We start from the raw sequence: 11217 nt of genomic DNA, 5'->3' as shown, positions 1-11217 counted from the left end.
GGGTGGGCTGTTTACAGGTTGAATTGTGTACAGGGACATCTGCAGTTGGGGTGGAAGTTTGCAGATGTGAGACTCTTCCCCCAAGGCACCCCAAATTGCACGCGTGTGTACAGGTAGTCCTCGACTTACGACTGCAATTGAGCCCCCCAAAAATTCCGTTGTTAAGCGAGACCTTTGTTAAGTGAGTCTTGCCCCTATTTCACGGCCTTTCTCGTGAAGCGAATCACAGCTGTTCATAAATCGATAACCCGGTTGTTAAGTGAATCTGGCTTCCCTCTTGACTTTTGTTTGTCAGAAGGTCATCAAAAGGGATCACGTGACACCTCCCCCACCCGCCCGGGACACTGTGACCGTCATAAGTATGAGTCAGTTGCCAAGTATCCGGATTTCGACCGGGTGATCATGGGGAGGCTGCAAAGGTCGGAACGGTGAAATGTGGTCATAAACAGTGGTGGAATTCAATTTTTTTTTACTACTGGTTCTGTGGGCGTGGCTTGGTGGGCGTGGCAGGGGAAGGATACTGCAAAATCCCCATTCCCTCCCCACTCCAGCAAAAGGATACTGCAAAATCCTCATTCCCTCCCTACTCCAGAGGAAGGATACCCCATTCCCACCCCACTCCAGAGGAAGGATACTGCAAAATCCCCATTCCCTCCCCACTCCAAGGGAAGGATACTGCAAAATCCCCATTCCCTCCCCACTCCAGGGGAAGGATACTGCAAAATCCCTATTCCCTCCCCACTCCAGGGGAAGGATACTGCAAAATCCCCATTCCCTCCCTACTCCAGGGGAAGGATACTGCAAAATCCCCATTCCCTTCTCACTCCAGAGGAAGGATACTGCAAAATCCCCATTCCCTCCCTACTCTAGGGGAAGGATACTACAAAATCCCCATTCCCTCCCCACTCCAGCGGAAGGATATTGCAAAATCCTCATTCCCACCCCACTCTGGAGCCAGCCAGAGGTGGTATTTGCCGGTTCTCTGAACTGCTCAAAATTTCCACTACCGGTTCTCCAGAACCTGTTAGAACCTGCTGAATTTCACCCCTGGTCATAACTCAGTGCCGTTTTAACTTTGAATGGTCCCTAAATGAACTGTTGTAAGTTGAGAACTACCTGTATTTAACACACATAGCATTTGTGGGGATCAAATGCCAATTCCTTGTCCCAGCATCATCTGGGACATCTTGGTGGACAAGGAAAGTGAGCGCGATCAATCAGGAAACTAGGTATTCCCAGAGTAAAAATCCTATTTTCTTTAAACCCCTTTATTTTAATTCCCCCCATCCCCAATGTTGACTCCTTTTCACTATCCTTGATCTTATCCGCTTTCAACATGATCAAAATTGAAACAACCAGCAGTAGCTACAGCTAAGGGGGCATGAAAGAAAGAAAGACCTCAAGAGAGAGTGCAGAGAAGAGCAACAAAGATATTTGGGGGTCTGGATGAATTACGGTAGTGGCCAAAATTGTGGAAATCTTTTGGGAAAAGTGTATTTTTGAGGTTTGATGGCGAATAACATCACTTTTTTTTTTTTTTTTTTTTGGGAGTTTCAAAATAATCCTATTCCACTGATGGAATGGCTGGGGAATAGCCCAAACTTTCTTAACCCAATTGAAAATCTATGGAGCCGACTAAAGAAACTGGTTAGTCAGAAGCCACCCAGCAATAAAACCCAGTTAATAGAAGCCATCCTTCAATCTTGGCTTCATATGATAACAGCTGCAGAACTAAAAGACTTGGTTCACTCCATGGGAAGACATTGTAAGGCTGTCATTCACGCTAAAGGTTACCCAACTAAGGATTAACTGACATGATAATTTTTGTCGATCTCGTTTTTTCTATGGTGATCATTTTTGTATATCTCGTTTTTTTCTACGTGTTTCACCTCTCTTCTTTCTACTGTAACTGCTATTCTAATAGCAAATCCTTCATAACAGTTATTGCATTACATTCTTGATTAAATTATCTTTCCACTGATATATAATTTTATGGTACTATTCCCCCAAAAAGGGGGTGTTATTAGCTAGTGTTAGAAAATACACTTTTCCCAAAAGGTTTCCACAATTTTGGCCACTACTGTATATGATGAATGACTGAGGGGATTACGTATGTCTAGTCCAGTGTTTCTCAACCTTGGTAGCTTGAAGATGGGTGGACTTCCACTCCCAGCGCTGGCTGGGGGATTCTGGGAGTTGAAGTCCACCCATCTTCAAGCTACCAAGGTTGAGAAACACTGGACTAGTCTAATAAAGAGAAGGATAGCTGTCTTCCAATATCAAAATGGCTGCCACAAAGGAGAGGGGGAGGGGACAATCTGTTCTCCAAAGCACCTGAAGGCAGGACAAGAAGGAACAGATGGAAGCTTATCAAAGTGAGACCCAAGCTAGAACTAAGGGGAAATTTCCTGACAGTTAGAAGAATTAATCAGTGGGATAACTTGCTTCCAGAAATTGTGGGTGTTCACCATCACTGGAGGTTTGCAAGAAGAGACCAGAAATCCATTTGTCTGGAATGGTATAGGGCACGGGTGTCAAACTCAAAGGATCCCTAAGAAAACTCAGGGGTGCTTAAAACTGGCCCGTGGTCCTGCCCTGAAAACAGTGAAAGACTAGCCCACAGTGACTCTGCCAGCGAAAACGTGCGGCCCGCCCACCCGGGCTCTGTTTCCGCTGGCAGAGGACAGAACGAGGCCGTCGCGGCCAAAAACGGAGCCCGGGTGGGCCGTGTGCGGCCTCCCTGAGCCCAGTTTTTATTGGCAGAGGGCTGCAGGAGGTCATCGCGGCTGAAAACGGAGCCTCAATGAGTGACGTCGAGCTGGCCACACACACCCTGGCCATGGGCCCCCCCAGGTGAAAGACAACCCTGAATGAAATCGAGTTTGACACCCCTGGCATAGGGTCTCCTGTTTGAGCAGGGGGTTGAAGATCTCTAAGGTCCTTTCCGACCTTGTTATTCTATGCCCTATGAGTCCTCCTGGAAATTGCCAAAACTGCTAGCATCGGTGGTGCAGTGTCTCCGACCAATGGCGAGACTGTGAATTGCAACAGACGTGAGGCAAAAATGGAGCCAGAGCCAGGAGGAAGCCAACTCTTTCGAAGTCGATCTTTTTCCCGAGAAGACCCAGGAAGGCTGACTCATTTTTTTCTCAGTTCTCCCGGCTCTTTCGTCACCCACAAGGTTGAAGAAATAAGGTTGAGCTGCCCTGAAATTGGAATGGGGGAAGGACCAGCACGATAAAACGTCTGGAAAAGAAGGGGAGACTTGGGGGATTTCCAAAACACCGGCTAGGTGGAATATTGGGTGCATTCGAAGCCGTGAAATTTCAGAAACTCCCAGGCTACGATCCTAGTCATCGGAGGAAGTTGTAGAGCTGGAGTGTGAGTCAGTGCGGTTGCGATGATTGGAAAGTAATTTAAAAAAAAACAAAAAACGGAATGGCTGTACGTGGGAGAAATAGGGACGCCCTGATATGAAGTCAGTGACCTCTTCACCACGGCGTCCATTTTGTATGCAGCGGATTCTAGATTCAACATCTCCGGGAAGCCGTGGGAAACTGAAATTCTGGAGAACGGTGGATAAGTTATATGTATGGCAAGGTCGACTCCATCATCCCAGGCCAAAAGTAACTTAAAAGGTTGAATCTTGGCAACTGGAATTTGTTAACCTGAGACGTTTCGTTGCTCATCCAAGCAACTTCATCAGTCAAAATAAAAACATAAATAAATAGGCAGAAAGTTGTTGGAATGTACCGACTCTTGCCACACCGACTTCAACGGTTTCTCTCCAAAATGAATTGCAATTTGTCAATGTAGACTCAATCACCCAGGCCAAAAGTACCTAAAAAGTTGAATCATGGCAACAGGACCAGAATTGTTTAATTTGTTAATCTGAGACATCTCGCTGCTCATTCAAGCAACTTCATCAACGGCTAAGTTATAATGAAACGGATGGCTAGGCTGATTGGCTATTCCCTTCGCGCATTCCTTCCATCTGGGTAGGGCTAAAAAGGGCCCTTAATTACAGTTGGCATCTTGGCTTCACTGGGTTGTCCATCTTGGGTTATCCTGTGAAGAATTGCCTTTTGGGATGGCAGTCCTATTTGGTAACAATAAATAGAGGCTAGTGTGCCCAATCTCTGCAATGTTAAAATACGTGGACTTCAAGTCCCAGAATTCCCCAGCCAGCATGCCTGGATTTCCAACTCCCAGAATTTCTAGTTAGCACGCACGGACTTCAACTCTCCAAATTCCTAAATCAGTTTGTATGGACTTCCAACTCCCAGAATCTCCCTATTCAGTATGCATGGACCTCAGCTCCAGAATCCCCCAGTCAGCATGCATGGATTTCAACTCCCAGAATTCCCCAGCCACTATACTATCTAGGGCAGCGTTTCTCAACCTTTGGTAGCTTGAAGATGGGTGGACTTCAACTCCCAGAAACCCCCAGCCAGCAGCGCTGGCTGGGGAATTCTGGGAGTTGAAGTCCATCCATCTTCAAGCTTCCAAGGTTGAGAAACACTGATCTAGAGAATTCTGGGAGTCGAAGTCCATCCATCTTCAAGCTTCCAAGGTTGAGAAACACTGATCTAGGGAATTCTGGGAGTCGAAGTCCATCCATCTTCAAGCTTCCAAGGTTGAGAAACACTGATCTAGGGAATTCTGGGAGTCGAAGTCCATCCATCTTCAAGCTTCCAAGGTTGAGAAACACTGATCTAGGGATTTCTGGGAGTCGAAGTCCATCCATCTTCAAGCTTCCAAGGTTGAGAAACACTGATCTAGGGAATTCTGGGAGTCGAAGTCCACACCTCTTAACGTTGCCAAAATTGGGGGAATCGCTGGGCTAGCTAGGCAGACCAAGGATTTGTCTCATTTAGTGCCGTGTCTTCTGACTTTTCTAACTTTTCTGCTCTCTAAGCAACCCTTCCCTTCCCTTAAATAAATAGCGTCTGTCCTTTGGATGTATTTTGATACTTGAAAAAAAAATAAGATCATCGGAGGAGGCCTTGTGTTTATAGTTGAAATTTGCCAATAAAATATTATTTTTTTCTACTTTCACAGCTGTGCGGGTGTGTTTTCTTCTCATGGAAAGAAAGGAAGAGAAGCCCCAGGGGAGTGAAATGATGCAACCTTAGGGGTTTTCTCTTCTTTTTTTTTCTTTTTTTAGCAGAAAAGCAATTCTGTGAATTCACACCCTCTCTGCTAGTTCACTGGAACTGGACTCTTTTGAGGATGCCGCGCGTCATTCTGTGAGCACAAATGCTTGCCGAAGCATTTTGAGACATTTGAATAACCTCTTATTCAGGGCCCATGCAAATCCTTAATCTGTCAAGCTGTTTCCTCCTGGGGCGTGTGCCCGCTCTGTGTGACCTGCCTAGTTCCCAGAAAGATCTTCCTGCTGCCAGGAAGTTTCAGCAAGTTCTGACCAGTTCTGGAGAACCGGTAGCAGAAATTTTGAATAGTTCGGAGAACCGGCAAATATCCTCCTCCCCCATCTATTCTCTGCCTCCTGAGTCCCAGCTGATCGGGAGGAAATGGGGATTTTGCAGTAACCTTCCCCTGGAGTGGGGAGGGAATGGAGATTTTACAGTATCCTTCCCCTGCTATGCCCACAAAGCCACGCCCACCAAGCCATGCCACACCTACCAAGCCACACCCACAGAACCGGTAGTAAAAAAATTTGAATCCCACCACTGGGAAGGTCCCAAGGAAATACAACCGTATAGTAGGCTTGATGATGAAGAAATTTAGCACCCGCCCCTCCTAGAAAAATGAAATTATTTTAGGCGATATTTTGAAAAAAGCAGAATGTTTCCCCTAAAAAGAGAAATAGAAATCTTAAGGGAGAGAGAAACTCAGCTCCCTGCCTCCCAGCAGATATTTGGTGCCCGTTGAGAAGGACTGGGCCAGCCTATTTACAAAACAGAAGACCTCAGCTCCAGGATGATGGGATTAAGGCATGACCCTCCAGGACATAATAGGATTATCTATCAGCAAAGCTCACCCCATGGCACAACCAAGCCCTTCATTGCATCACCCAGCAAGGTTCAACCAAGCCTGAGACACAAACAGTCTACAAATTAGCTAAGACCCCCGCATAGCCCTCTTGGGAGTCTGACACGACCAATAGGATACATTTCTTGCACAGGAACAGGAAGCTCAAGGGCAAGGCCCAAGAGAGGGTATAAATACCTCTTACACTCCACTCCAAGGAGTCAGCTGCCCAGGACCCCAAACCCATGTGGTCCTGTTCACCAATAAACCATCTTTCCAAGCAGCCTCCATGTTTCCAGTTTCTTTCTCCCCACTTGGAATGGAACCCAGATGGACATTTCTTCCAACAATGAGATCTGGAAGACTAGAAGGGCAGTGAAGATCCAGTGAGAGTTCCAGTTCTTCCTATTGTCTTTAGGCGGAGAGTCTCTTACCCTGGAATGGATCTTCTTCAGATCTTCTTCAGTCTGGAGACCACCCTTCCATGGTCCTGAAAAGGGAGGAGATGGCTTGTCTGGAGTCACATACTCAAGCAGCCTGAACTTTGGGGGACTATAGATTTCTGCTGTGTTTTCCCAGCCGTTCTATCAGCTGCATGGCCAAATTTAATTTAAAGAAACAATGCTTAATTCTGTTGAGTACGGTTGAGGAGCAGAGGTGGTAATCAGGGCGAAAAATGGGCCTACCAGAAGTACCAGAAGTCCAGAAACGGGCCCATTTCTGGGTCCCGGAGGGCCTCCGGTGCCCAGGAGAGGCCGTTTTCACCCTTCTGGAGGCTCGAGGATAGCCTCCGGAGCCTGGGGAGGGCAAAAATGCCCCCCCCTCCACCGTGGTACAGGAGGCCCAGTAGGCCGTGCCCTCATGGCCACGCCCCCATGGCCACGCCCACCCAGCAACCGGGCAGCGAACCAGTGGCTGAAATTTTTCAATCCCACCCCTGCAGCTAGTCCTCAATTTACAACCTTTCCTTTGGCACCACAACAGTGCTGGAAAAAGTCTGGTCCTCAGACTTACAACCAGTTCCCGCACTTATAACCATCACACCACCCTCCAGGGGTCACGTGATCGCAAGTCGAGGCTTGGTTGTAGTGTTCTGAGATAACACCAGATTGCCAACTGCAAACCCTTATTGCTGGTTTCCAGCAAATTGGCAACAATTTGCAAAGCGTGTCATTCGTTTTAACGATTGCAGATTTCCTTAATGACCCTGGTGATTGTAAAAAGGATTATAAAGTCATGGCCGGGGGTGGGGGGGTGGGGGGGGGAATTCTGGGAGCTGACGTCTACTCATCTTCAAGCTGCCAAGATTGGGAAACATTTCTACGGGATCCTGAGTTTGTTAGGAGACAAATTCTTTATTTACATGTGAGTCAGCCTGTGTGATGGTCTGTGTGGTTGATTTGCAAATGGTGGAGCAACTTTAGAAAAAGGATTAGAAAGCCAGGAGAAATTTCATCCCCAGACCACGGTTGATCACATTACTGGCTTAGCTACTACTGTAAACATAGCCTACACAACAACAATAACAAACTGCAAGGTGGACAGTTCATTCACATGTCAAACCATCCCTATCGTACGTAGATTGTGGCTTAGCCCAATGTGGGGACCCAGGATTCTTCTACCGTAATAATTTTTTTTTTTAAAAAAAGTTCGCATTTCACATACATTTCATCCTATATACACACATTTATTTTCAGCCTATTATTTGGATGAGCAGAGAAAAAAGATTTAGCACCATCCTCTATTGTGCACAGTAGGAAAAACTAGAACAATATTTCCCCCTGCTGGTTACAACAATAGAAAGGGAACTTCTCAATTTTATTGTACGGTAGTGGCCAAAATTGTGGAGACCTTTTGGGAAAAGTGTATTTTCTTAAAACTAGCTAATAACACCACTTTTTTTTTTTTGCAGTAGTACCATAAAATTATATATCAATGGAAAGATAATTTAATCAAGAATGTAATGCAATAACTTTTATGAAGGATTTGCTATTAGAATAGCAGTGACATTAGAAAGAAGAAAAGGGAAACACGTAGAAAAAACGAGATATACAAAAATGATCACCATAGGAAAAAAACGAGATATACAAAAATTATCAGTTCATACTTCGTTGGGTAACCTTTAGTAAGAATATTGGAAACCTACCATATGATCACCATTTTCTACCTTCCTAGCCCGCTTCCGGCAAGCAGAGCCAATGGGGAACCAGGATTCGCTTTATGACTTTGTGATTCACTTAACAACGGCAGTGATTTCCTTAACAACAGTGTCCCCCCCCAAAAAAAGTTTGTATTTGGGAGTGACTCCCTTAACAACGATTTGGGAGTGACCCCCTTAACCACCGCCTCGCTTAGCCATGGAAATTCTGGGATCCAATTATGGTCGTAAATCGAGGACTACTTGTAAGGCCCAAGGTCACATTTGCGAGGTTTGTGTCCCATTTTGAACAAGGCCGCTGGGCTTTTTGAGAGAGAGAGAGGAAGCTGTCAGTCAGCCTTTCTACAGTTGTGTAAAAGTTAACTCCCAGTGGCTAATTTGAAGCGGGAAAACGGTTGTATGGCTGTGATCCAAAATGTCTCTGGAAATAGGTCCACCTGTGCAGAAGAAAAGACAGGTACACTGAGGACATGGAGGGAGTGGTGGAGGACAAATCCCACAGGTTGCATTTGTGGAGTTGGTATTTTGAGGCTGGCTTTGAGGTTTGTGCCCAGGGCAGGCTCAACTAATTCAAATTTGCCAACCACAAATATTTTTCAAACTTCCAAGTCCTTTTCCACTTATCAGCATGCTTAGTTCTGGGACAGAAAAGGCCCAGGAAGGAATATTTGTGAGGGGGGGTGTCAAAAAAGTCAAGATGGCAGCCACAGGGAGGCAATCACATCTAAAGAAGAGAAGGCCATCAACTTGACCATGTCCTAAGGCAGTACTTCTGAATCTCAGCAACTTTAAGATGTGTGGACTTCAACTCCCAGAATTCCCTAGCCTATGCTGGGGGATTCCTCCATGTTGGCTGGGGAATTCTGGGAGTTGAAGTCCACACATCTTACAATTCATAAGCATGTTTCCTGAGGAATTTTGGGAGCTGACATCCCACACATCTTAATGATCATTAACATGCTAACTGAGGAGTTCTGAGAGTTGAAGTCCATATATCTTACAGTTCATAAATAACCTGGCTGGAGAATTCTGGGAATTGAAGTCCATACATCTTACAATTCATAAACATGTTTCTTGAGGAATTATGGGAGCTGACATCCACACATTTTAATGATCATTAGCATGCTGGCTGAGGAATTCTGGGAGCTGAAATCCTTATTTCTTACAGTTCAGAAGCATGCTGGCTGGGGAATTCTGGGAGTTGAAGTCTACACATTTAAAGTTCATAAGCAAGCTGGCTGGGGAATTCTGGGAGTTAAAGTCCACATGTCTTACAATTCATAAGCATGTTTCCTTATAGGAGTTGACATCCACACATTTAAAAAAATCATTAACTTGCTGGCTGGGGAATTCTGAGAGCTGAAGTCTACATATCTTAAAGATCTTAAGCAAGCTGCCTAGGGAATTCTGGGAGTTGAAGTCCACATGTCTTACAATGGCTAAGATTGAGAAATAGAGCCCCGTTGACTTACCTGGGTGGGGGAAAAAAATGCATCTTGGAACACGTACAAAAGGGCCTTTTCTACTCCCTGTTCTTCGAGTCCTAGGGTGAAAGTTTAACTTCCTGGGACATTCTTGCTCAAGGCTCATTTTGTAATCTGGAGAAGCAAACAAGTTCAAGATTGCCCCGAGGGATTATCTCCCAAAATTGTGGGATCACATCCCAGTCTAACCACAGAGGTTGCATGACGGGTTACAGTGGCGGAGAAAAATGCCTGGCACTTCAAGGTACTTTACTTTCACAGTAGTTATTGTTAGACCAGCTGAACTTTATCCAAGAAACCCCACCTCTGGCGGCAAAGATTAAGTCCCAGTCAGTGCTGGGTTGGCCTTTCACTGAATTCCGTTTTTATTTCATCCCCCCCCCCCCATTTGCAAAGAGAGTTGGCCAATAAGCTCTTTAAAAGAGTAAAAGGTAAAGCTAAAGGTTACCCTCGCACATATGTGCTAGTCGTTCCCGACTCTAGGGGGCGGTGCTCATCTCTGTTTTAAAGCTGATGAGCCAGCGCTGTCCGAAGACGTCTCCGGGGTCATGTGGTCAGCATGACTCAACGCCAAAGGCGCACAGAACGCTGTTCCCTTCCCACCAAAGGTGGTCCCTATTTTTCTACTTGCATTTTTTACCTGCTTTCGAACTGCTAGGTTGGCAGAAGCTGGGACAAGTAACGGGAGCTCACCCCATTATGCGGCACTAGGGATTCGAACCACTGAACTGCCGACCTTTCGATTGACAATCTCAGCATCTTAGCCACTGAGCCCCCGTGCCCCCGTTAAAAGAGTACAGGAGCCCGAAATTTTACTCTTTAAAAGAATAAACGGAGCCCCACATTTCTGTGGCTAAGCAAGACAGTTGTTAAGTGAGTCTCGCCCTGTTTTACAGCCTTTCTTGCCAGAGTTGTTAAGGAACCAATCACTGCAGCTGTTAAGTGAGTGGCACGGTTGTTAAGCGAATCTGGCTTCCCCATTGACTCTGCTTGTCAGAAGGTCGCAAAAGAGGATCGTGTGACCCCGGGACGCTGCGACTGTCATAAATATGAGTCGGTTGCCAAGCGGCTGAATTTTGATCCCGTGAACATAGGGATGCTGCAACGGTCATAAGTGTGAAAAGCGGTCACATGTCACTTTTTTTAGTGCCATTGTAACTTCAAACAGTCGCTAAACGAACTATTGTAAGTCGAGGAGTACTTATACAAATAGGGTAGAGGTGGCATTATGATACTACAGGGCTAATTTGGTGATTTGCCTCTTGTGGGTACCCCAGATTAAATCATGGTTTCCTTATTTAGTTGACTATAAATGACAAGTAACTGGATTCCCTTCCGCCATCTTGTAGCCTGTTAGAGAACTGGATTCTCTTCCGCCATCTTGTAGCCTCTTCCGCCATCTTGTAGCCTGTTAGCGCTGCTGGCTGGGGGATTCTGGGAGTTGAAGTCCACCCCTCTTCAAGCTACCAAGGTTGAGAAACACTGAACTATAAGACGTGTGGACTTCAACTCCCAGAATTCCCCAGGCTGGCTGGAGAATTCTGGGAGTTGAAGTCCAGGCATCGTTAAATTGCCAAGGTT

The sequence above is a fragment of the Pantherophis guttatus genome, chromosome 10 (assembly GCF_059756535.1).
Source record: "Pantherophis guttatus breed Tessera chromosome 10, ASM5975653v1, whole genome shotgun sequence".
NCBI lineage: Eukaryota > Metazoa > Chordata > Lepidosauria > Squamata > Colubridae > Pantherophis > Pantherophis guttatus.
The sequence above is the reverse complement of the archived record's forward strand: the minus strand, read 5'-3'. Positions refer to the sequence as shown.